Source organism: Lycium barbarum, chromosome 7 (genome assembly GCF_019175385.1).
Source record: "Lycium barbarum isolate Lr01 chromosome 7, ASM1917538v2, whole genome shotgun sequence".
NCBI lineage: Eukaryota > Viridiplantae > Streptophyta > Magnoliopsida > Solanales > Solanaceae > Lycium > Lycium barbarum.
The window spans coordinates 17,822,603-17,848,476 of NC_083343.1; the positions used below are offsets into that span (position 1 = coordinate 17,822,603).

Genomic DNA, 25,874 nt, shown 5'->3' on the forward strand with positions numbered 1-25,874 from the left:
AAACCGAAGCTCAGTGCTACTTCTAGCACACCGTTCGACGATCCATCCCTCTATAGGAGCCTTGCTGGGGCACTTCAGTATCTCACTTTCACGCGACCTGACATTACATATGCTGTGCAACAGGTGTGCTTGTTCATGCACGACCCGAAGGATGAACACATGCACGCTCTCAAGCGCATTTTGCGCTATATTCAGGGTACTCTTGACCATGGACTCCATCTTTATCCTTCTTCTACATCGACTCTTGTTTCTTATACAGATGCAGATTGGGGTGGATGTCCAGATACCAGGCGGTCTACTTCTGGTTATTGTGTTTTTCTTGGGGATAACTTGATCTCTTGGTCAGCTAAACGACAGACAACCTTATCCCGTTCGAGTGCAGAAGCTGAGTACCGAGGGGTAGCCAATGTGGTTTCCGAATCTTGTTGGTTGCGGAATCTACTTTTGGAACTTCACTGTCCTATCCAAAAGGCTACATTGGTTTATTGTGATAATGTTAGTGCGATATATCTTGCCGGGAATCCTGTTCAACATCAACGCACTAAACACATTGAGATGGATATTCATTTTGTTCGCGAAAAGGTTGCTCGTGGACAGGTTCGAGTGCTACATGTCCCATCCCGTTATTAGATTGCAGATATATTTACCAAGGGTCTCCCTTTGGTATTATTTGAGGATTTTCGGGATAGTCTAAGCGTTCGACGACCTCCCGCTTCGACTGCGGGGGAGTGTTAGAATATATGTCAATATATTCTGATTAGTGTAGATCTTCTATTTATGGACATTGTATATTTAGCTCCTGAATGGCAAGTAATTAGGTCCTAGTTTAGAGCCTTACCTTATGTAGCTTAGCTTGTATATATCATTGGTAAGATTGTTGTGAATGGCAGGGAAAATAACTTCTTTCAACCTCAAATAAGAGATTGTCGGCAGAACAATCCGGCTTAGGAGATACCAACATTGAGTAAAGTTAGGCCGAATACGAATGAAAATTTTGAGAAACTCTAGTATTAATGGGCGGTGTAATCTTTGATAGTAAGAAAATGGTGCAACAAAAGGAGCGCACGACCGAACAATAACCATTAAAGGCTATTAAAGGTAGTCATTAAGACCCGCATTATTAAGCTAAGTTCATCAGGATGAGCCGCTAGTTGCGAATGGGTGGCACCTCATGGGTGAAGCAATTCAACAGTTCCCAATAAGTAGATACTATAGTAGGACAAGCAATGAGCAGCGGGCGCATAACGAATTGATAAAGCAGCAGCAATAAGGTGACCCCATGGGAACATAACCTTTAAGTATGAGATATTAGCCATTCTCCTAAAAGGAGGAAATGGAGTGGTGGAACTTCGAGAGATTATGCGTTGGCCTAGTGATAGTACAGCAGAAAGGGTTGCGGTTAAGCGCCAAAAGCTGATAGGATGATGATAGTGAAAAACCCTACAGGGTGTCATAATGGTAGGACCCTTCGCGGGTACGGAATCAAAAAGATGGTAATCAGCACTGGACAAAAGTACCAACCAAAGGTAAAAATAATCAAGCAATTAAGATTTAGGTGGTAAGAGAAGATGGAATAGTATGGTCCCAGAAAAAGTTCTTCAAATTATATGCAAAAGAAGATAGTCCAACCCGAGCAATTGATAATTGATGTGTGAAAGGCCTAGGTGTGGCAAGAAGAGAAGTCATAGACGAGACATTAGGCCATACAAAATTATATAAAGGATTTGGGTGTAGGAAGATTTCATCTTGTAAGCAGCAATTGTAATCCTTAGTGGGTACAGTTATCCTCGAGTATAAACACTTCAAAATATAAATGGGACTACCGAGCTTGAAGCTACAAGAAAAGTCATTCGATGATTATGCTTAAAGAAAACGCTATTAGTAGAAGAAGAGGGTATGGAAGCAGCTAGAGGAAATTCTAGATGGCTCAATTCACCTGAAATTCTACAAGGAACCCCCAACAGTGGTATAGACATGGAAGCCTCTCAGTTACAATTGAGGCGAAGTGTTAGTCAAGAAGGGTAGGCGCAATTTTTTTTTCTTCTAAGCATGGTGACTTGATTTTGATTCCAGAAGCGGGTTATCCCGCGATACCGATAATCTTTAGAAAATCGAAAGGATGCGAGCGACTTGTATATCACACCTATCAACTGTCAAATTAGGACTGAGAGTGATGTTCGTGATACTGTATTAGCAAAGTTCCAAGTCATGTGGAGACCACAGGTAAGTTAACTCACCCGTGGTGTACATGTCAATAAGCAAGGAAAGAAATTATATTGCATAGGTATAGTTAAAGAAGCACGGTAGGATTTCCTGACCCATGGTCTGAAACTAGCAACTGGGCACGCGCGCACGAAATAAAACGACACTCCGTGTATAACGACTTTATGGGCATCTTTATTAGTTTTGAAATAAGTTGTGCACGTCTAAGCAAAATATGGGACACAAGAGAGAACTTGAGCTATTAAAGACTAATGACAATAATACTCCGCGTGAGCTTAATGAAGCAAATATTGTAGCTGACACCTTCAATCGCATATTTACGGCTAGCCTAACACACTTGGGCCAAGAGGAGGGTACCCGAGAGTTGTGAGGGCTAGCTAGTTGAGAGACTGGTAATTTGAACCTATGTGACGACGAATATTACCATTTGGAATATCACAGCCTTTCCCGTAACACCTAAGACGACGGCAACAAGGAGGTCCTGCCTTGAGGTGTAAATTAGGAATTCAATAAGGGATGACCTGAGGAATGGGGGAAAAGAATGGGGTTATGAGATACCAAACCAATATTGTACTGTAGACGTAATGAGAGCACGGTATTAAAGCATGGTAGAGATACGTATATCACATCTATTATTCTAAATTATCCAGGGTTGATCGACATATATTAAGATGCCAGCTGAACAAATCTTATGTATGAAGATCGCTAACGAATACAGGGTATAAAGGAAGAAGTCAAGTGACTCGAGTAAGTTCAAGATAGCATTTCAAGTCTCGCTATTGAATCCTAAGTCAGCATTAGGAAGCATAGACCATGTTAACTTACAAACTGACGGTTCTTGACTTTAGGATGAGAAGTGTCGGTGAGGTTCGAATATAAATCTTATTGGCAGAAGATAACCGTAACTAGGACAAAAGGGGGATAAATGCAACCGGAATTTCACGACGACTAAGGTCCTATGGTATGTATTTATGGTCAGGTCATGTAAAGGCTAAGCTAACCCTATTTCATAATTAGGCAACGTTCAAGTCCGAGCATTATGAGGACAGACAGAAGCAGCACATAGCTTGTAAGTTAGATGTTGACTTAAAAATGTTCCTATTAATGTGACAACCCCGCGAGGTCCAATATGTATATATAGATGTGATGGTTATATGGCATATCGGTTGGTTTTTGGCTGCTTGCAGGAATGGGATAATGACCAAATATAAGGGAAACTTTGCCGAAATCTCAAATGAACCCTCATCGTATACTCCTACATTCGAGGACGAATGTTCTTAAGGAGGGGAGGATGTCACACCTCACAACATCGTACGGTAAGTTCGTCATAAGTTAACTGTCGAACAAATCGAAGAAAATAAGTTTCGTCGATATTCAATATTTATTTGAATGAAATACGGTCAAAGCTATAATACTCCGTATTTTTCGACTAGAAAATTAAACCATCCAACATGAGCAGATTTACCCGAGCCTGGAGGATTTTGGTCATATTCAAGTATGCAAATAAAGAGATCGGTGTACAAAAGGATGAGGTCCCGAAATAATTTAGGACTTAACAAGTGTGACGATGGTGATTGAGAATAATATTTGGTGTATGTAAAAAGAGGCTATGGTTACAGTTCTGCCCCATGATTATGATAATGAGTATATGAAGAGTGTTAGAAGTGATCAATGTTGATTGAACTGATATCAAGAAATTAATTATGTATAATTGGTTAGATGGGGTATTATGGTGAAAGACAAGAAATTAATTAAGATTATTGGATAAATATTATGTGAACCTAGTCCACGTGTATCAATCATAAGTGGGCAGCAACTGTATGATGTGCATGCTCATAAGGCTATGTGGCAACACTAGTTATATGTTAATGAAAGTTTGGTCAAGACATTACACGTGTAAAAGGATAAGGATTCATTAATTTCTATTGATAGAAAGTTTGGCCAAAGACTCTACAAATATATTGTTTCACTTTCTTGTTATTTCCTATAATATAAGGGAGGCAACAATCTGATTGATGTTGATAGAAATAATGTTTTCTCCCTCTAAAGAGATAAATTATATTAAATTATATTTCCTCTCAAATAGATTTGAATTGGACAACTTGATACCAATTTGAGATCTGAATATTCACAAGATTATATGTATAATTGAGCAACTCTTTTTTACGAGGAGGAGTAGCAATAGGCAGCAACGTGAGTCCCAATTTTGCGGAAGTGCGGTAAATTTTTCTCAAGAACAACATACGAGTTTTGCTCACCGCTTCGATCTCATTTTTTCGTTTGGTCGTGTTGTTGAATCCGGGCTTTCTTCTAAGTGAAGTAAGGTGGAAGAAGATTAATTCTTGGCATATTAGGTAAGAAAAACTACTTCGATCTCGTTGTTTCGTTTGGTCGTGTTGTTGAATCCGGGCTTTCTTCTAAGTGAAGTAAGGTGGAAGAAGATTAGTTCTTGACATATAAGGTAAGAATCCCCCTATTCTTGATATATTTAAGTTCGTCCAGGTCATAGCCAAATTTTGAGATGAGAAATACGGAATCAATAGCGGGGAGTCGTATAAGTTTGTGTTGGCTGTTTAGTGGTTGTTTGAGTTGTTTTATGGGCTGAAATTTATAGAATTGATATGATTATTGTTGTTCTTGTTGTTTTCAACTTGGGGGAAGTAGTAGAAACAGGGGCGATGCTGTCCAATTCGTTATAAGACAAGTTTGACACTTGATATACATGATATACCGAATGAATCCTTGGCCTAATGAAAGACGTTATCGTTATTATAGGTTGTAGCGCTAAACAGGCTGCGAGGTTGGATTGTCGAAGAAGCCAACAAGGTATGTAAGGTTTTCCCTTCTTTTCTTTTGGCACGAATCCAACAAACTAACGTAACGGATGTCCCTCATAAAGGAACTCTATTCTCGTAGATGTAAGATTCATTTTCTTCCTTCCTTAATGTGTTACTTTCTTCATTCTACATATGATCTATACCATTTCATTCAGCTATGTGTTGTTGATGTTGGCTACATAATTCATTCGGAGGTTACCGACCTTACCTCACTGCGAAAGGCCCGATGTTAGTTCATTGGCTCCTCATGCATTATGTATATATCTGTATTCACTATTTTAGTACACCACGCCGTGCTATAGTCGGCCGGGCAGGCACGTAGATGTGCACTCCACTGCAGTGGATATGTTATGATATTTCCCCGGATGCGTGATGATGATGATATGATGATGATATGAAGATGACACGACGATGATGCTACTATATGTATATTTGCATATGTTTTCAAACTTATGCATTGCATGTCACATGTCATGTCCTCAGAGTTCAGGTTATTCATCTTCTATTTATACTTGTTTCACTGCTTTACTTTTACATTCCTGCCTTACATGCTCAATACTTTTATCCGTACTGACGTGGGACGCTGCATTTCGTGCTGCAGGTCCTGCCAAGAGGCTAGGAGGACCTTTTGTTTAGGCTTGCACAGTTCAGCGGATAGTCAACAAGCTCCACTTGTCCCGGACTTGCTCGGTTTTGGTATGCTGTGATGTAAATGCTTTATCTATATCTTTTGGTATGGCGGGGCCCTGTCCCAACCGTTATGTTACATACATGCTTACTCTTAGAGGCTCATAGACAATGTTAAATGTTTAGATGTTATGTTTGGCCTCGTTGGCCTTAGTTTTGGTAATGATGTGGTTGTAGCAGCCTTCTCGGCCATGTGATCGTATGTTGATGTTAGTAGAAGCCTCGTCGGCTTGCGTATACATATGTATGTTATTGTGTTGGGCCTTTTCTGTGTGCAGGTGACCCCCTTCATGTTACATATATGTCATATGGTTAATCGTAGTTCTTATAAGTTGAGTATGTGGAATGTACGTCAGGTGGTACTCGGCCGGTAAAGCCGGGTGCGCGTCATGGCCCTCGGTTTGTGGTGTGACACGTTAAGCAAGGAATCACTTGTACAGAGAGCTTGATCTCTCCTAAATTACTTACTTAATATTTGCTTATGTATGATCGTGACACTTTTTTCTTTTTACTTTTCTCGATGACCATGTAGCCTCTTAGTTGCTCTGATAAATTTATCTATTGCTGCTAAATATCGGTTCTGAATGTATTTATCAAAGCTGTGAGCTTACTTATTTTATGTTCCCTGATAAGCGATTCTTTGCTAATAAGTGATTTAAACTCCCTCTTTTTACCTATTGTTACTTGTCCAATTTTACATAGTAATTGCTACAACTAATGCAGTGTTTATTCTGCAGCTGGAGATCAGTCGAGCGATTCCTAGATGTATTGATCATTAATAATCTAATCTGATTAATTTAAAATTGGCAGTTTAGAGCCTTTTACAATTATCCAACTTTGTTTTCAATATTTCATCTCACGTGTCATTCTCGTATGGAATCTCTTATTTAATCTTGCTGTACGTCCAAGCTTCTGTACATAAGCAACATTAAATTGCGTCTTTGCTATGGCTAAGAGGTTTATTCCCGTGGTTTGACTTTATTTGTTAGTTTTAGACCCCAGTGAGAAAACTTAGCTGAACATGCAGGTGCGATGTTTGGTGGTAAATAGAAAAAATCAGTAAAATTCATGCTATGTCTGTAAGTTTTCCTAACAGTGCTCGCTGGTCCGGTCACCGGAATTTCCTGGAACCTTAGAGCATATCTGCCCCAGTGAGACAAAGACCAAACACAAAGCCAACGAATCATTACCATGCATCAATTATTTCAATCATTCCCTTCTCTCCTTTTCAATGAGTTTTTGATAAAATCAAGCTACTTGAGCTGCCAGATTTCCAGTGTTTATCGGAGTTGGAATGTTGGATGCTGATATGCTAAAGTAGTTCACCCTTAAATATCTATTTATTGTGGACTACAATGTAGTATCTTTGTTTATGCTTTTTGCTTATGCTATATATTTGTTGCCTGGTGGGTCAATTGGGGTTTCACTAATAATTGCTTTCCGTGTGCAGATTACGTGGTTTAGTTTAATCCTATGTAAACATATTGACTCAGAACAACTAGAAGAAACAATAACAAGGTACTTTTTGACTTAAATAGCACGTAGTGATCAAATAGAAAGTCATTTGTCGATCAAATCGCTTAGGTCAGTGAAGCCTTCACTGTAAACTCTGGATTGCCTATTTGTTTGCTAATATTTAAATTGTTAAAAATTGTATAGAAACTCTGCGTATGTGAGTTTTGTGATAGTCGCCGGTCCCAAACCTGGATAAAAAAGGAGCCGAAGAGGGTTGTAGTAGGTGGAGGACCAGTTTAAACCAATCAGCTCTGATGAATCCTTTGAATTTGAATTCAGGTCTCTTTAAAGTGGAAATACATGGGTTCATATAGCTGATCCAACTAGGTCGTTTCCTTGCTCTTCTTCAAGAAGAAGCATAAAACAAGGGCGTAAGCCCACAAAAAAATGGTTTTATTGCGAATTCATTTGTGTCGACCTGCATGTGCCAATGATCTTTACAAACCTGGAAGGGAGGGGGGTGAGTTTTCCATCAGTACTTAATGGTGGGTAGGTACCAGAAGGCCTCGTACTATATTAAAGATTAGGACTATCTGTGTTGTCTTGTACCCCGATTATAGTATTATTTTGCTGCAGTTACTATTTCTTTTTTCTGAATGCTTTTCATGCTATCTTTAGTATTTTGCCGTGGCTTCTTCAATTCGGTTATTTCTTTTCCATACCACTTTGATATGGTTTTTCTTGAGACGAGGGTCTTTCGGAGATAACCTCTTTACCTCTCAAGGTAAGGGTAAGGTCTGCGTATACGCTACCTTCCCCAGACTCCACTTATGGGATTACACTAGGTATGTTGTTTTTGTTGTTGGACAGAAAAATGTTTGAAAGAATAGCTAAAGGGGCAATTGTTACCTCCTAATTTTTTTAGGGGCCAACATTGCCTTTTTATTTTTTGAATGTATATCTATCTTCCACCCACTGTTTCTACCTTAAGTAAGCATTCATTTGCCAAATGGAGAGATGTGAAGTATTAGATCACCCGAATTTTACCTGGGAGAAAGAATTGAGTACACGAAAGGGTGTGACTGTGTAAAACCAAAATGCCCACTTCCATGTGTTTGATTGCACTTGTGGTAGACACAATCTAAATACAATCATTGCTTAGTATCTAAGGAGTCTTAATGTGCATCTGACCTGAATCCATCTTTTCTGTATTGTCGATTTTAATAGTATTTGTGTTCCACAAAGAAGAGCTCGAGGTAAAAGTTTCGTTGTCCTTCAACATCTATGCAATTTTTTTTCCTTCCTTGATAAAGTGTTAAGAGTGTATATCATTTTTACTGATACATATTAAAGTTTATATCATTTTTACTGATACATACAATTTTAACTCTTTGGCACAAAAGGGAAATGGGGTTTACAGATCTGGGACTTTTGATTATCAGTACTTGTTCTAATCGATAGGTGAGATAATCGACGAGGAATGTGTGGTTATGATTCTATTCTCCTTTCTTTTCTCAATAGCCGTTATCTGTTGCATTTTTTAATAGAGTAGAATCTTTGATAGACTTAGTTGATCAGTACGAGTCTGCCCTTTATTTTTTATGCCATTTTAGAATTTCACTTGAACAGTAAATCTTTTCTCTTTTATTTTAATTTTATTTCTGGTGTTGCAAAGATCTATTGTGTTGAATGTGTTGTCTCCACTTTGCATTTTCTTTCTATATGTGATCCTTAATATCGTGCGCATTCGGTGGTTTTATTAGTTTTTTTTTTTTTAAAAAAAAAGAAAAATTCAACTTCCTCTATATGCTTTGCTTTTAATTGGCACTGGTGTATATGTTCTGTGCTGTGCTTTTGATATTCATGTACCTTTAAGCTCGATACCAATTAAATACTAGCCAATTTTAGAGTAGATTTTCCTAAAGGAAATGTAGGCCAGGCAGCTGAACTTTGTTGAAATTATGTCCTCTAATTATTGCTCGGGATCATTTATACTCTCCTTTGGTTTGGTATGTGGTTAAATGTTGTCATAATATTGTTTCCATATTTAATCTATGAATATTTAACTTCAGTTATAAAATTTTTTATCTTTATTTTAATCTACTTTACGTTTTAGTAAATTTGACTTCCCTTGTCTTGTAGATACCGTGACAAGTGAAATGAGAAGTGCTTTAATGGCTGGTTTACCTAATAAGGGGATCCACATAGCTGATGAAGTTCAAATATGTTGATCTATTTTGTGAAATTTGTTTCAAACTTTTTTTAGTTACAGTTACTGAAGGGGAAAATATCTATCCCAGGGCGAACTTCCTAGCAAATTGAAAAAACAAAAAAAAAAATTATGGTCAGGTACTGCTTGGACCTGCTCCAACAAACTTAAGCAGCTGAAATGGAACTATAATAACTGTAAGCACTTTATAGCATTAAATCAGTTCCTTGACCTCATATTTCTTTTCCTTCTACCTGTAATCTCTTAGTTTTCTGCAGGTTAATTCCTTTGCTATTGTCATGGCCGAAGAAGGAGGGCACTACCTAGGTTACTTGAAAGATTTCTATGAGAACAAGAAGGGACAGAAAAAAGTTAAAGTGCAGTGGTTTCAACATTTTCAGGAACACTTGTGTGATTCCTCAGCTCAAGGGACACCCTAGAGAAGTATTTATCACGTGTCATCTTCAGGTGATACATGCGAAGTGTACTGATGGTCCTGCTACAGTTTTGACTCCTAGAGATTACGAGAAATATATCTATCTTGCCCCGAAAAGTTTGTCCTCTGGTGTCTATATGTGCTTTAGGGAATTTAGAAACAACAAGGTCATGCCGTTATGTCACACCCCAACGAGGAGTATGACGGGCTCCGACCCATAGGCCGGGAATCACCTGACTTAGCGGTTACTCTAAACATCATATACCGTAACTCAAAGAACACCTGCACGCAGAAAAGGCCCAACATAGAAATGTCTGATAATCTAACATATATGTACAAATGCGAACCGACAAGGTCGCTGCAACTTCACGAGTATCCTAAAGTCGGCAAGGCTATCAGAAAAATATCAAGAACCCAAAATAAGGCCAACAAGGCCATACATAATATTTACTTACCGCACTATGTCTATGAGCCTCTAAGAGTGTACATGTGAGCATATATTACACTAGCAGAAAAGTACCAAAGGATAGCAAGTCCGGAGTAGTGGCACTTGCTGACACCGCTGAAGCTGGAAAATCCTACTGCGGTCGCTCCTCAATAACCCTGTCAGAGCCTGCAGCACGAAATGCAGCGTCCCGTGCAATGGGACGTCAGTACGGGTAAAATTACTGAGTATGTAAGGCTGGAATCAATAACATTAGTAGGACGGAGATATAAAGAGAATAGAAGTAACCTGCCATCTGAGAATGTACAATATACAATGCATGAGTTTAAAATCATATGCAAGCATACACATATATATAAATAGTATCATCATCATAACGTACCCGGCCTTTTCAGGACTCGATGTATAACGTACCCGGCCCTTTCGGGACTTGGTGTATAATGTACCCGACCCTTTCGGGACTGGCCCGCACTTTTAGAGCATGAGCATGCCACGTACTTCACCGTAGTAATGGAGTATCGGAGACGTCCCATGAAGTTTTGGAAGGTACAAGCCATGGAAAGTATGTAACAACGAAGTAAAAGACGAATTACGATCTCGTAAGTAGTAACCGGGAAGGACAATCTTGAAAACACAAGAACATGACCATTATCAAGTATAATAAATGGTAAATAGTATGTAGGGGGAGCTTTGGAATATTCCAAGACTAAGAAAATCAAAGAAAATAAGTTTGTTGAAAATTTGGAAAAAGTTGGCAGAATTAAGGATAAAATTTAGGATCAACTTTGGAGGGGTATATCTCCAGGTATATGAGGAGTTTTAAGGTGTTTCAAAAGCCTAAAATGAATTTCATCGAGTCTAGTTTCTAACGCAACAAACCGCTCATCGATAGGACATCAGAGTAGAGAATTACAGACGTTACAGGGACTCGGTGTGTAATACCAACTGATCAGTGGTTGCACAATAAGTGTCGTACCCAGCCGACTATAGTGCGGCTCGATGTAGTAAAATAGTGCATATATATATATATATATATATATATATATATATATATATATATATATATATATATATATATACAATGCATAATGATCCAATGACGTACAACGACCTTTCGGAGTGACATAAGGTCGGTAACCTCCGAAACAATTTATGGAACCCGTATCGAATCAAAGAGATAATTAAATGACGATCAACATGATAATGTTTCAAGAATCAATCAAATAATTAAGGCTTTAAGATTTGAAACACATAGCATAGGAATGGAGTGAATTTGTTATGGAATGCTCATATTCATGTTCTAGTTGGATTCGTGCCAAAGAAAGAGAGAAGCGAACACCTTACATACCTTATCCGTTAAGCCACCGCTTAAAGAATCCCTTACTCCGATGCTTGCCCTTCACTCGAACCTATACATCGAGAAATACATCTTTAATCATACTTCCATCAACTTATAAGCACTACTTATTGAAGCCTAATTTGGGTTACGAAAATTTGCGCAGCATCTCCCCTATATTATCCACTTCCTCCACATACCAAAACAACTCCTAAACAATACAAACAACATCAACAACAACACCATCAAGATTCTATAAGACAAATATGTATATTTTCATCCAAAACTCTCTTCAAACTTCAATCCAAAAGCCAACAACACCAACACAATAATTATAACTCTTATTCTCATAAATATTCCTAAATAAACCTTAATAAAGAGAAATTCACACCTTACCTTCACTAGAATAGGAAGATCTTCAATATCTACTTGAATCCGAGCCAACTCCAACGCAAAACAAAGCTATAATCGCGACTACATGCTGTTCGGACCTCGATTAATACTCCGTCACTCAAAATTACTCAAAATCCCCACTTTAATGGTATATATATGCCCTCATATACTTGCTGAATTTTCTCGAATATTTGGGAAGTTTTTATGAAGAAACAATGGGGTTTTTCCTCTTATATAGTGGGTTAGAGTCGGTTGGCACTATAGCACTGTAGCAGCGCGCCCTGCTCTGCCTGCCTAACTTGTACCATCCATAATTCTCTACTCCAACGTCGTATCGACGAGCGGTTTATTGCGTTGGAAACTAGACTTTATGAACTTCAATTTAGGCTTTTGCTTTGCTTCAACACTCCTCATATACGAAAAGATATTCTTTCTCAAAGTTGGACCAAAATTGCCCCTCATATTTTTCATAAAATCCAACAAACTTAATTTCCTTGATCCACTTGCCCTCTAATTCTTCCGTAGCTTATTATATGAACTTAAAACCTCGTAACCATGAGATAGGTGCATACAATCTCACATATCCTAGGAAGTCCCCCAGGTCCACACTCAAAACAACTAATGCCTAATAGATTTCATGTACAAAACTACGAGGTGTAACATTCTCCCCCCCCCCCCCCCCCCCCCCCCTTCAAAAACATTCGTCCTTGAATGTTGGAATACCCGAGGGTCAACAAAACTTCCACGGAATGTTAGTAAAGTATCTCTTGTGATTAGAGCACCGCTAATCTCCTACATGTCACAAGTCCTAATCATAAGCCTTACATGATACCGTAATTAATGACACACAGTCATGTAATGATTAGAATAATATTTCTTATCTTATTGACTCTTAAGGGTTGGGGTAGGACTTTTACCTTGTAGATGATTTGCGGATAAGGCAGAATCATACAAGACTTCTTCTGGGACGGTATTAGCTGGAGCAGGGAATAAATGAGGGTACTTGGACTTCATTTCTACTTCGGCTTCCCAGGTCATCTCTTCCTTGTCCCTACTTCTACATAGAACCTTCACTGAAGCCACATCTTTGTTTCTGAGTTTGCGGACTTGTCAGTCGAGAATAGCAAGTGGTTCTTCCTCGTATGCCAGATTCTCTGTGACTTGGATGTCACAAACAGGTACGATTCTGGAGGGATCTCCAACATATTTTCTCAGCATGGATATATGAAAAACTGGATGAACTGCTTGCAGTTCTGATGGTAGCTCCAATTCATAAGCTACCTAGCCTACCTTTCGGACGATCTTATAAGGTTTGACATATCAGGGGTTAAGTTTCCCTTTCTTACCAAACCGCATCACGCCCTTCATTGGTGATATTTTCATAAACACCCAATCACCTACTTGAAACTCCAATTCTCGTCGTCGTACATCTGCATAAGATTTCTGTCGACTCTGAGCCGTACGTAATCGTTCGTGGACAAGCTTTACCTTTTCAATATCCTGATGAACAAGGTCTGGCCCAAATAAGTTTGCTTCTCCGACTTCAAACCAACCGGTAGGGGACCTACACTTCCTACTAAACAGAGCTTCATACAGAGCCATTTTGATACTGGCATGATAGCTATTGTTATAAGAAAACTCTATCAAAGGCAAATGATCATCCCAACTTCCTTGGAAATTTGGTACACAGGCTCGTAACATATCTTCCAATGTCTAAATAGTCCGCTCAGCCTGCCCGTCTGACTGCGAATGGAAAGCTGTACTAAGATTTACTCGAGTCCCAAGGCTTTCCTGAAAAGATTTCCAAAACTTTACCGTAAACTGAGCGCCCCTGTCAAAAATAATGGACACGGGAATGCCGTGAAGATGCGCAATCTCTTGAAGATACAATTTAGCATAGTCTTCAGCGGCATAGGTGGTTCTTACTGGCAAGAAACAAGCTGATTTGGTTAGCCTATCGATAATTACCCAAATAGAATCAAATTTACGACGAGAACGAGGCAATCTCATGATGAAATCCATATTAATCACTTCCCATTTCCACGCTGGGATCTCCATTTCTTGTAATAAGCCACTGGGTTTCTGATGTTCGATCTTTACCTGTTGGCAAGTGGGGCATTGAGCTACAAAGTTAACAATATCTTTCTTCATACCATTCCACCAGTAAAAGTCCTTGAGGTCATGATACATCTTGGTGGATCCGGGATGAATTGAATATCAGGAGTAGTGAAATTCTGACATGATCCCGTCCCAAAGCCCGGTTACATTTGGAACGCACAAACGACCTCGATGTTTGAGAACCCCATTTGAATCAAGTTCAAAGGCTGAGATCCGATTTTGTTGCACTCCTTCCTTAATATTAACTAAAACTGGATCTTCATACTGTTTGGTCTTTACATCTGAGGTAAGAGTCGATTGGGATATATTCTGTAAAGCAATTCCAGTGTCTTCCGAATCTAGTAGGCGAACTCCCAGATTCGCTAAACGATAAAGTTCCTTAGTCATTTCCAGCTTTTCCGTTGACACATACAATAAACTACCCATTGATTTTCGACTTAGAGCATCAGCTACAACATTAGCTTTGCCAGGGTGATATAAAATCTCAGCATCATAATCCTTTAGCAATTCGAGCCATCTTCGTTGCCTCAAATTCAATTCCTTTTGCCTAAATATATATTTAAGGCTTTTATAGTCCGTATAGATATCAATATGAACTCTATATAAATAATGTCGCCATATCTTTAGAGCGTGAATCACTGCCGCCAGCTCTAGATCATGGGCTGGATAATTTTGCTCATGTTTCAGTAGTTGTCGGGAGGCATAAGCAATCACCTTACCATTTTGCATCAACATACATCCCAGGCCGGTGCGTGGTGCATTACAGTATATAGTGTAACCCTCGATGCCTTCTGGAAGGGTGAGGACAGGAGCAGATGTTAACTTGTCTTTCAATTTCTGGAAACTCCGCTCACACGCTTTTGACCATTAAAACTTGGCCCCTTTCTGAGTTAATTTTTTAAGGGGAGATGCTATAGAAGAAAATCCTTCCACAAATCTCTGATAATACCCCCGCAAGACCCAAGAAACTTCGAATTTCTGAAGCTGTTGTTGGCCGAGGCCAATTCTTAACGGCTTCGACCTTCCGATCATCAACTTTAATGCCCTCATCAGACACAATATGGCCTAGAAAAGCCACCGAAGTTAGCCAATATTCACATTTGAAAAATTTCGCGTACAACCTTTGATCTCGCAAACCTTTCGGAGATGATCAGCATGTTCCATTTCTGAACGAGAATATACCAAGATATCGTCAATGAATACAATAACAAAACATCTAAGAAGGGTAGGAATACGGTGTTCATTAGCGCCATAAATGTCGTAGGAGCATTTGTCAATCCGAAAGACATAACTAAGAATTCAAAATGCCCATATCTCGTTCAGAAAACCGTCTTCGGAATGTCTTCCCCTTTTACACGTAGCTGATGATACCCTAACCTTAAGTCAATCTTCGAGAAGCATTTAGCACCCTGTAGCTGGTCAAACAAATCATCAATTCTAGGAAATGGATATGCGTTCTTGATAGTCACCTTATTCAATTACCGATAGTCAATACACATTCTTAGTGAGACATCCTTCTTGCGCACAAATAATACCGGTGCTCCCCACGGAGAAGTACTGGGCCTAATGAAGCTCTTGTCTAACAAGTCTTGCAATTGCACATTCAATTCCTCCAATTCGGCAGGGGACATACGATAAGGAGGAATGGAGGCGGGTTGAGTACCCGGATACACATCAATCGCAAATTCGATTTCCCTTTCTAGAGGGAGACCAGGTAATTCATCGGGGAACACATCCTGAAATTCCTTGACTACAGGAATGGATTGCAAAGTTGGTGGTTCGGCTTCAGTGCTCCTAACTCGAACCAAATGATAAATATAACCTTTGGAAATCATTTTTCGTGCCTTAAGGTAGGAAATAAACCTACCCTTTGGTGCTGGGGAATAGCCCATCCATTTAAGAACTGGTTTACCCGGAAACTGAAATTTCACAGTTTTGGACAAACATTCAACATTGGCATAGCAAAAGGCAAACCAATCCATACCCATAATAGCATCGAAGTCTACCATTTCTAATTCCACTAAATCAGCAAAATTTTCACGGCCACATATCGTAACCACACACTTACGATAAATTCGTCTTGCAATAACAGGTTCCCCGACCGGAGTAGAAACTAAGAAAGGTTTGGACAAAGATTATTCGGGCTTAATGCCAAATTTATCGACAATATAAGGAATGATATAGGATAGTGTGGAACCTGGGTCAATTAACACATAAACATCATAGGAACAGATGGATAAAATACCTGTCACAACATTTGGGGACGACTCTAGATCCTGCCGCCCTGCAAGTGCATAAATACGGTTTTGGCTACTGCCGGAACCAGGCACCTGACCTCTTCCCCTACCTCTACCAGCTAGAATTGAGGAAAAACATTGCCCAAGAGGGCGAACAGAAGATGAAGAACCTGCGATCGAACCTGTCGGCTGAGTCGAGCCTCCTCTACCGTGAGATAGGCAATTTCCCATAACATGACCAGGCTGCCCATAAGAGTGACACACCCCCATACCCTGGCGGCACTGGCCAAAATGGCCCTTACTGCACCGATCACAACGGGGCAGTGAGGGCATTTCCTGGCTTGATTCTCCCCTATAAGAAGGAACTGACGCTCTCGAACTCTGACTCGGTCCAGAATAAGCGGGTTGATCATAAAGCTGCCTCTGGAATCGGGAAGGTGCACTAACCACTGAAGGAGCTGATCTTCTATAAGAATAGGGCCTATAACCTTCCTGATAAGCACCTAAATAACCTACGGATCTGGCCGGCTTATAACGGCCCCTATTCGGGTCTTGCTCGGTCCGCTATTAATGTTCCAGGTCTTCTAAATTTTGAGCATACGCCTGGATGCGAGAAATATCCATGCCACCCTATAATGAAGCTGTCATACAATCCTTAATCAAGTGAGGCCCAAGTTCAGTCACAAAACGGTGTACCCTATCTTCCATGTCAGCCACCATTGTCGGAGCATATCTAGCCAAGGAGTTGAACTTGAAACTATATTCCCGGACGCTCATATTATTTTGATGAAGCAACAGAAACTCATCAGCCCTAGCCCGGCGAACCTCCGCGGGCAAATAATGATCTAAAAAGGCCCTGGTGGTGTATTCTGCCCTTTCGATTGTTGCTAGGACTCATACCATATTGCGGCCACATCCCACAATCTATAAGAAGCCAGCTCCACTGATTCTGTATCAAAAGCATGCATTACCCTCAAAGCGCGGCCCATTCGATCTACAAAGTTCTGAGGATCATCCTTCGGGTTTGTCCCCGTGAAAATCAGAGGGTCCAAAGTAATAAAGTCACGCACGCGGGAACTAACAGCCCTGTCCGGAAGTCCAGCCTGCCGCTGAGTTTGAGTAGCCATCAATCTAGTCAATAACTGGACTGCATCTCACAAGTCCTGTTCTGTAGCAGCGGGGGAAGGAGCTGGGGGCTGAGGAGCCGGAGGGATTGGAGCCCTATCCTGATCTTCTGCAACTGACGGAGTAGAGGTAGCATGCGATGGGGTAGCGCTCTAAACCTCGCTATGCTCTAACTCAGCTGGGGGTAATCGGCTCGGGCCATCCCCAGCAGTGCCCAGTATTTTGCTGACTTTCTTCTTCCTCAGAGGCATCACTGAAAATTAAACAAGGAAAGATTAGATAGTTGCATTCTTAACTTAGCTCTATCGTACGATCTAGATCATGAAGAAAAGTGTCTTCCTAAATGCCTTGTAGCCTCCTGGCTATAGATATGGTGCAGGACATATCGATAGCCAGGACTCGACTAGACATGGCTTATAGACAACCCTAGGACTGAACTGCTTTGATACCAATTTGTCACAACCCAACGAGGAGTATGACGGGCTCCAACCCATAGGCCAGGAACCACCTAACTTAGTGGTTACTTTGAACATCATATACCGTAACTCAAAGAACACCTGCATGCAGAAAAGGCCCAACATAGAAATGTCTGATAATCCAACATATATGTACAAATGCGAACCGGCAAGGTCGCTGCAACTTCACGAGTATCATAAAGCCGACAAGGCTATCAAAAAAATATCAAGAACCCAAAACAAGGCCGACAAGGCCATACATAATATTTACATACCGCACTATGTCTATGAGCCTCTAAGAGTGTACATGTGAGCATATATTACACTAGCAGAAAAGTACCAAAGGATAGTAAGTCCGGAGTAGTGGCACTTGTTGACATCGCTGAAGCTGGAAAATCCTACTGCGATCGCTCCTCAATAACCCTGTCACAGCCGGTAGCACGAAATGAAGCGTCCTGTGCAATGGGATGTCAGTACGGGTAAAAGTACTGAGTATGTAAGGCTGGAATCAATAACATAAGTAGGACGGAGATATAAAGAGAATAGAAGTAACTTGCCATCTGAGAATGTACAATATAGAATGCATGAGTTTAAAATCATATGCAAGCATACATATATATATAAATAGTATCATCATCATAACATATCCGGCCTTTTCAGGACTCGGTGTATAACGTACCCGGCCCTTTCGGGACTCGGTGTGTAATACTAACTGATCAGTGGTTGCACAATAAGTGTCGTACCTAGCCGACTATAGTGCGGCTCGGTGTAGTAAAATAGTGCATACATATATATATGTACAATGCATATGAGCCAATGAAGTACAACGGCCTTTCGGAGAGACATACGGTCGGTAACCTCTGAAAAAATTTATAGAACCCGTATTGAATCAAAGAGATAATTAAATGACGATAAACATGATAATGTTTAAAGAATCAATCAAATAATTAAGGCTTTAAGATTTGAAACACACAGCATAGGAATGGAGTGAATTTGTTATGGAACGCTCATGTTCATGTTCTAGTTGGATTCGTGCCAAAGAAAGAGAGAAGCGAACACCTTACATACCTTATCCGTTAAGCCACCGCTTAAAGAATCCCTTACTCCGATGCTTGCCCTTCACTCGAACCTATACATCGAGAAATACATCTTTAATCATACTTCCATCAACTTATAAGCACTACTTATTGAAGACTAATTTGGGTTACGAAAATTTGCGCAGCATCTCCCCTATATTATCCACTTCCTCCACATACCAAAACAACTCCTAAACAATACAAACAACATCAACAACAACACCATCAAGATTCTACAAGACAAATATGTATATTTTCATCCAAAACTCTCTTCAAACTTCAATCCATAAGCCAACAACACCAACACAATAATTATAACTCTTATTCTCATGAATATTCCTAAATCAACCTTAATAAAGAGAAATTCACACCTTACCTTCACTAGAATACGAAGATCTTCAATATCTACTTGAATCTGGGCCAACTCCAACGCAAAACAAAACTATAATCACGACTACACGCTGTCCGCACCTCGATTAATACTCCCTCACTCAAAATTACTCAAAATCCTTACTTTAATGGTATATATATGGCCTTATATACTTGCTGAATTTTCTGGAATATTTGGGAAGTTTTTATGAAGAAAAAATGGGGTTTTGCCCCGTATATAGTGGGTTAGATTCGGTTGGCACTGTAGCACTGTAGCAGCGCGACCCGCTCTGCCCGCCTAACTTGTAACTCTATAATTCTCTACTCCGACGTCGTATCGATGAGCGGTTTGTTGCATTGGAAATTAGACTTCATGAACTTCAATTTAGGCTTTAGCTTTGCTTCAAAAATCCTCATATACTAAAAGATATTCTTTCTCAAAATTGGACAAAAATTGCCCCTCATATTTTCCATAAAATCCAACAAACTTAATTTCCTTGATCCACTTGCCCTCCAATTCTTCCGTAGCTTATTATATGAACTTAAACCCTCGTAACTATGAGATAGGTGCATACAATCACACATATCCTAGGAAGTCCTCCAGGTCCACACTCAAAATAACTAATGCCTAATAGATTTCACGTACAAAACTACGAGGTGTAACACGTTCTCTCTCAGTAAATTGGATGGTTACTATAATCAAACTATATTTAAGTCAAAGGGTCTGAAGTTGCATGACGTAAAAGATATAGCCCGTGAAGTTCCTTCAGGGCAAGTGCCTAGTAGGAGTAGAAGTGCCAGGGAGTATCCAAAGCTGGAGAGTCACATAGAACCAAACCAACTTGCCCGAAGTTAAAAATAAAATGGCCAAGCAGAGTACTGGTTGGAAATCAGCTTATTGAGCCTTAACGTAAGCGTTCTTTTGAAGTTGGTGACAACTTAGAGGTTCTTAGCCAAGATATTGGCATGAGAGGCTGCTGGTTCAGGTGTAAGGTCTTACAGATATCACAAAAGCGTCTGAAAATTCAATATGATGACATCCTAAACTGTGATTGTCCTGCGAAGCTCGAGGCACCTTAATTGCTGCGACTTTAATTTAAAGTTTATATGCAATATTATTTGTAATTGGACCTTGGAGAACATACACGAAAGTATAATTATCACAAAAACTGAAGACCCTTAGACGCCAACAATATCACTTGTAGAATTGTCTGAAATCAGTTCGTCTCACCTTCAAGAAAATCATTACACCATCATTTTTTCAGTTTATGCACATTGGTATCATGCTTCTTCATCGAGTGTTAAGAAGTTGACGCCATTTTTTTGTCTTCAGGTGCCACAAGCTTGGGAGCCATCTGATTTCCCCGGTTCCTGGGTTCTTGGATACTGAACTTGGATACCTCAGGTAAACTCGAGCTTATGAACGACATTATGTCTGTCTTTCCCTCAACTTCAATCCATTTGTCATCTATCCAATCTCGTGAAATCCTCACGTTCTTCCTCTGAAGCTTCAATAATCTGTTCTCACCTATTATTGAAGAAAAAACCACTTCGGGCCATCAGGCCATGACCAACATCAAACATTTAAAATTCTGGACAACAAATTAGCCAGAAGAGAACTTTCTGCACTGCTGAGTTAGAAAGCTAATTTATGACAATGCTGAGATTAGACATATGATATCAAGTAATAAATTTTTAGTTTTTAGGTGCTCTTTGGGAATGTTAATTTTTTTAAGTAAGAGAGAAGGGCGATGCAAGTTATGACAACATTTTAAGTAAGAGAGGAGGGGGATGAAAGTTATGACAGCATCAACCTTGTTAGGGAAGTAAACCTGAAGATGACTGCTTCGACGGACATTAATACCAGCAACAACACCTTCCCACCACCCGTCAGACCACCAAGCATCAACTGCAGCTCCTACTTCAAAAGAATGGTCAGAAGAATCCTCTAGAGGCCGGACACGAACCGTGAGGCGTCCTGTGTATCTCATGCCCAATTTATTAGAGTTTGCAACTCTGGAGGAAGGAACCCCTTCCTATAAATCAAGAAAAGGTAATTAGGAAACAATGTAAAGGGAGAATGGACAATTCACTATATATTATTGCCGTCTTTTGAGAACAAAAATTTAATGGGAAAGGGTCACATATACCCCTGAATATTCTCCAAAAAAGTTATAGGCATCCTCCGTTTGACTTTTCGATGATATCCCTACCCCCACCGTTAGTGTTTTTAGCATATTTACCCTCATGTTTACAGCCACTTTTGGTGGACACGTGGCACGAGCTCAACGGCCCAGCCCTTTTTCTTTTTATTTAAATTTAATACCCACACCCCTAATCCTAATACCCAATATTTGACCCATACCCATATCCAAAATTCGAATCTTTTCTTCCAAAACCAACTAAGATGTGTGCCATCTTTTTTATATGCAATTCCCTCTCTATTTCAGAAGAAGAATATGTTCTCCTTCTATCAACCTAACAAAGAACAAATCAATAAAAGATCTAATATGAGATAAATCAATAAAAGATCTAATATGAGATTTTCTATTTTTGTTGGTTTCAACTAGTTCAGAAGTGTAGATGAACAATCTGTAATATGTTTGAATGCAAATTGAATTCCACACTTTCTGGCGAACAACCTAATTAATGAACTTGCATATGAACAGTTCTCAACCTTCATTGTTGCCTGCACCTCCGACATCTCCGGTGATCTCATCATTTAGTAATTACGAAAGAAAATAAAATCCATGGAAAGAAATTCAAGAAAAATACAAATGTGTTGGCTGTGTTTTCTCAATTTCTCAATTGCATGTACTTTGGATTCTCTTATCATTTTTATTTCAAATGGGTTTCATCTTTTGCTTGAATTTTAGCCATCGAGATCCATTGTTTGCAGCTAGTTACATCGACTTTTAAATTTCTTTCACCACGAGGATTCTGATTTACCTTGGTTTCAATTGAAGAGGCTAAACATTGATAAATTGCTTAAAGGAAAATGTGGAGATGGAGATGGAAGTAAAGATCAGAATTTTTGGTATGGGTTTGGTATTAGGATTGGGGATTTGGGTATTAAAATTAAATAAAAAGAAAAACGGGCAGGGCCGTTGAGATCGTGCCATGTGTCCAGAAAAAGTGATCGTTAAACATGAGGATAAATATGCTAAAAACACTAACGGTGGGGGTAGAGATCATTCGAAAAGTCAAACGGAGGACGCCTACAACTTTTTTGGGGTTATGTACAGGGGTATATATGACCATTTTCAGTTAAATTTATGTTCTCGAAAGACGGCAATAATATATAGTGAATTGTCCGTTTTCCCTTTACCCTGTTTCCACATCACCTTTGCTTGATTTATAGGAATGGGTTCCTTCCTCCAGAGTTGCAGACTCTGATAAATTGGGCATGAGATACACAGGACACCTCACGGTTCGACCCCGGCCTCCGGAGGATTCTTCTGACCATTCTTTTGAATTAGGAGTTGTAGTTGCTGCTTGGTGGTCTGACGGTTAGTTGGTGTTGGGATCGAAATAATCAAGGCGTCATGCGGAAGCTAATAATTTGCAAACCTTGAACGACGATAAATCGGACAACAAAGAAAATATACTAAAAACATAATATTATAATATGGTTTGGTCAAGTGACCTACATATAAAAAACCTAATTAAAAAGAAAGCGTAAAAAACTATGGAGAGAATAATCTCCCCATAAACAAGACTCTTTAGTGACTACATTATGAATGCTATTGTGTTCTATTGTATGAGAGGGATTCTTTAATTTATAGAGGTCCAAACCTTTTCCTCCAAGAAAAGGACTAGCCAAATATGGAAGAGAAATTTTTTTTCCCTCCAGAAAAAGAAAAGCAATTATGGTTATACTTTGACTTTCTTTCAAGAGAAAAGTAAAACTCAAATATGGCAAGAAAATCAGGGTAAAAACTAACAGTGGGAAGGTGTTATTGCTGGTTTTAATGTTCGTCGAAGCGGTCATCTTCAGGTTTATTTCCCTGGTAAGGTTGATACTGTCAAAACTTGTATCCCCCTCCTCTCTTAATAAAAAAAAAAAAAAAGTAACAGTCCCAAAGAGCACCCAAAAACTAAATGTTATTACTTGATATCATATGTCTAAGCTCAGCATTGTCATAAATTGGCTTTCTAACTCAGCAGTGCAAAAAGTTCTCTTCTGGCTAATTTGTTGTCCAGAATTTTGGATGTTTGGTATTGGTCATAGCCTGATGGCTCGAAGTGGTTTTTTTTTCTTTAATAATAGGTGAGAACAGATTATTGAAGCTTCAGAGGAAGAACATGAGGATTTCATGAGATTGGATAGATGACAAATGGATTGAAGTTAAGGGAAAGATAGACATAATGTCGTTCATAAGCTCGAGTTTACCTGAGGTATTTAAGTGCAGTATCAAAGAATCCAGGAACTGGGGAAATCAGATGGCACCCAAGCTTGTAGCACCTGAAGACAAAAAAAAGGCGTCAACTTCCTATCACTCGATGAAGAAGCAAGATACCAATGTGCATAAACTGAAAAAGTGATGGTGTAATGATTTTCTTGAAGGTAAGACGAACTGATTTCAGACAATTCTACAAGTGATATTGCTGGCGTCTAGGAGTCTTCAGTTTTTGTGATAATTCTGCTTGTGTATGTTCTCCAAGGTCCACTTACAAATAATACTGCATATAAAAATTTTTTTAAAGTCGCAGCAATTAAGGTGCCTCGAGCTTCGCAGGACTATCACAGTCCAGGATGTCATCGTATTGAATTTTCATACGTTTTTGTGATACTTGTAAGACCTTACACCTGAACCAGCAGCCTTTCATGCCACTATCCTGGCTAAGAAGCTCTAAGTTGTCACCAACTTCAAAAGACCGGTTACATTGAGGCTCAACAAGCTGAATTCCAACCGGTACTCTGCTTGGCAATTTTATTTTTAACTTTGGGCAAGTTGGTTCGGCTTTTTCTATCTGACTCTCCAGTTTTGAATACTCCCTGGCACTTCTACTCCTACCAGGCCCTTTCCCTGAAAGGATCTTCACGGGTTATATCTTTTACTTCATGCAACTTAAGACCCTTTGACTTAAATATCGTTTGATTATAGTAACCATCCAATTTACTCATAGAGAACGACATGACCTTGTTGTTTCTGAATTCCCTAAAGCACATATAGACACCAGAGGATGGCAGACTGAAATATTTGTTTGCGGATGGTGAAGTGCTACTATGCTTCAAACCTTACGGATGTATTGGTTCTGTATTAAGCACATCTAGAGGACCATGGCCGGAGTGTGTTACCGTTAAGCGAGGAATTGCTCATGTTGAGAGTTTGATCTCTCCTAAATTACTCACTTAATAAATGTTTGTGTATGATTGTGACATTTTTTCTCTTTTTAGATTTCTTGAAGACCATGTAACCTCTTATTTATTCTGATAAATTTATCTATTGCTGTAAAATTTTGGTTCCGAATGTCTTTTTTTTTTTTGTTTTTGAAAATTGTTTTTATTACATAGTGGGGTAGGAAAAAGGGAAATAGGAAAAGGGATTATAATGTGGGGATTCGAACACTCACCAACAAGGTGAGAGTTTCGAATGTATTTATCAAGAGCTTATTTATTTTATGTTCCCTGAGAAGCGACGGGAGCCATTAATTCTTTGCTAAGAAGTGATTGAAACTCGGTACATAGTAATTGCAACACTAACTAATTAACTGTTTAATCTTCAGCTGTTTAATAATCTGATTTAACAGGTTAGAGCCTTTTATAATTATCCATTTGTTTCCTAACAGTGCTCTCTGGTCCACTCATAGGAATTCCCTGGAACCTTAAGAGCACATATGTTCCAGTGAGACAAAGACCAAACCGAAAGCCAACAACTCATTATCAAGCATCAATAGTTTAATCATATAATTGTAAATGTCCAATATCCTTTTCCAAGTATGGGACTGTTTAGATGCACTTTCTTAGCTATTGGATGTGAGCTTTGGGTATATTTGCTTCCAGGAAGTCCAAGGGATTTATGTACTTTGGCTGAGAAGGAGTCACAACATTCTTGGTGAATGCATAGTGTCAATTTCCATTCGCTTCTCTTATTTTCAATGCGTTCTTGAGAAAATCAAGCTACTTGAGCTGCCAGCTTTCCATTATTCATCGGAGTTGGAAAGTTGGATGTTAAAATGCTAAAGTAGTTCATCCTTAAATATCTATCTATTGTGGACTAGAAAACGTGAATGGACTATAATGTAGTATCTTTGTTTATGTTTTTTGCTTATGCTAGATGTTGGTTGGGTCAATTTGAGTTTCATTAGTAATTGCTTTCCCTGTGCAGATTACGTGGTTTAGTTTAATCCTATGTAAACATATTGACTCAGAACAACTAGAAGAAACAATAACAAGGAACTTTTAGACTTATATAGTGTGTAGTGATCAAATAGAAAGCTATTTGTCAATCAAATCCCTTAGGTTAGTG

General features: G+C 39.3%; 1 long non-coding RNA gene across 13 annotated transcripts; it reads left to right on the top strand.

The window, feature by feature from the left end:
- The first annotated feature begins 4,205 nt into the window (after positions 1-4,205).
- Positions 4,206-10,580, top strand: LOC132603253 (uncharacterized). 13 transcript variants are annotated; one of them, XR_009568047.1, is made up of 6 exons: positions 4,206-4,684; positions 4,999-5,049; positions 5,662-5,756; positions 7,198-7,265; positions 9,345-9,608; positions 9,690-10,580. It is a non-coding gene; the product is annotated as an uncharacterized LOC132603253 (long non-coding RNA). The 13 variants fall into 13 exon arrangements; XR_009568048.1 differs by having other exon boundaries at positions 4,206-5,550; positions 5,662-5,793; XR_009568050.1 differs by having other exon boundaries at positions 4,206-5,550; positions 5,662-5,768.
- Positions 10,581-25,874: the final 15,294 nt, after the last annotated feature.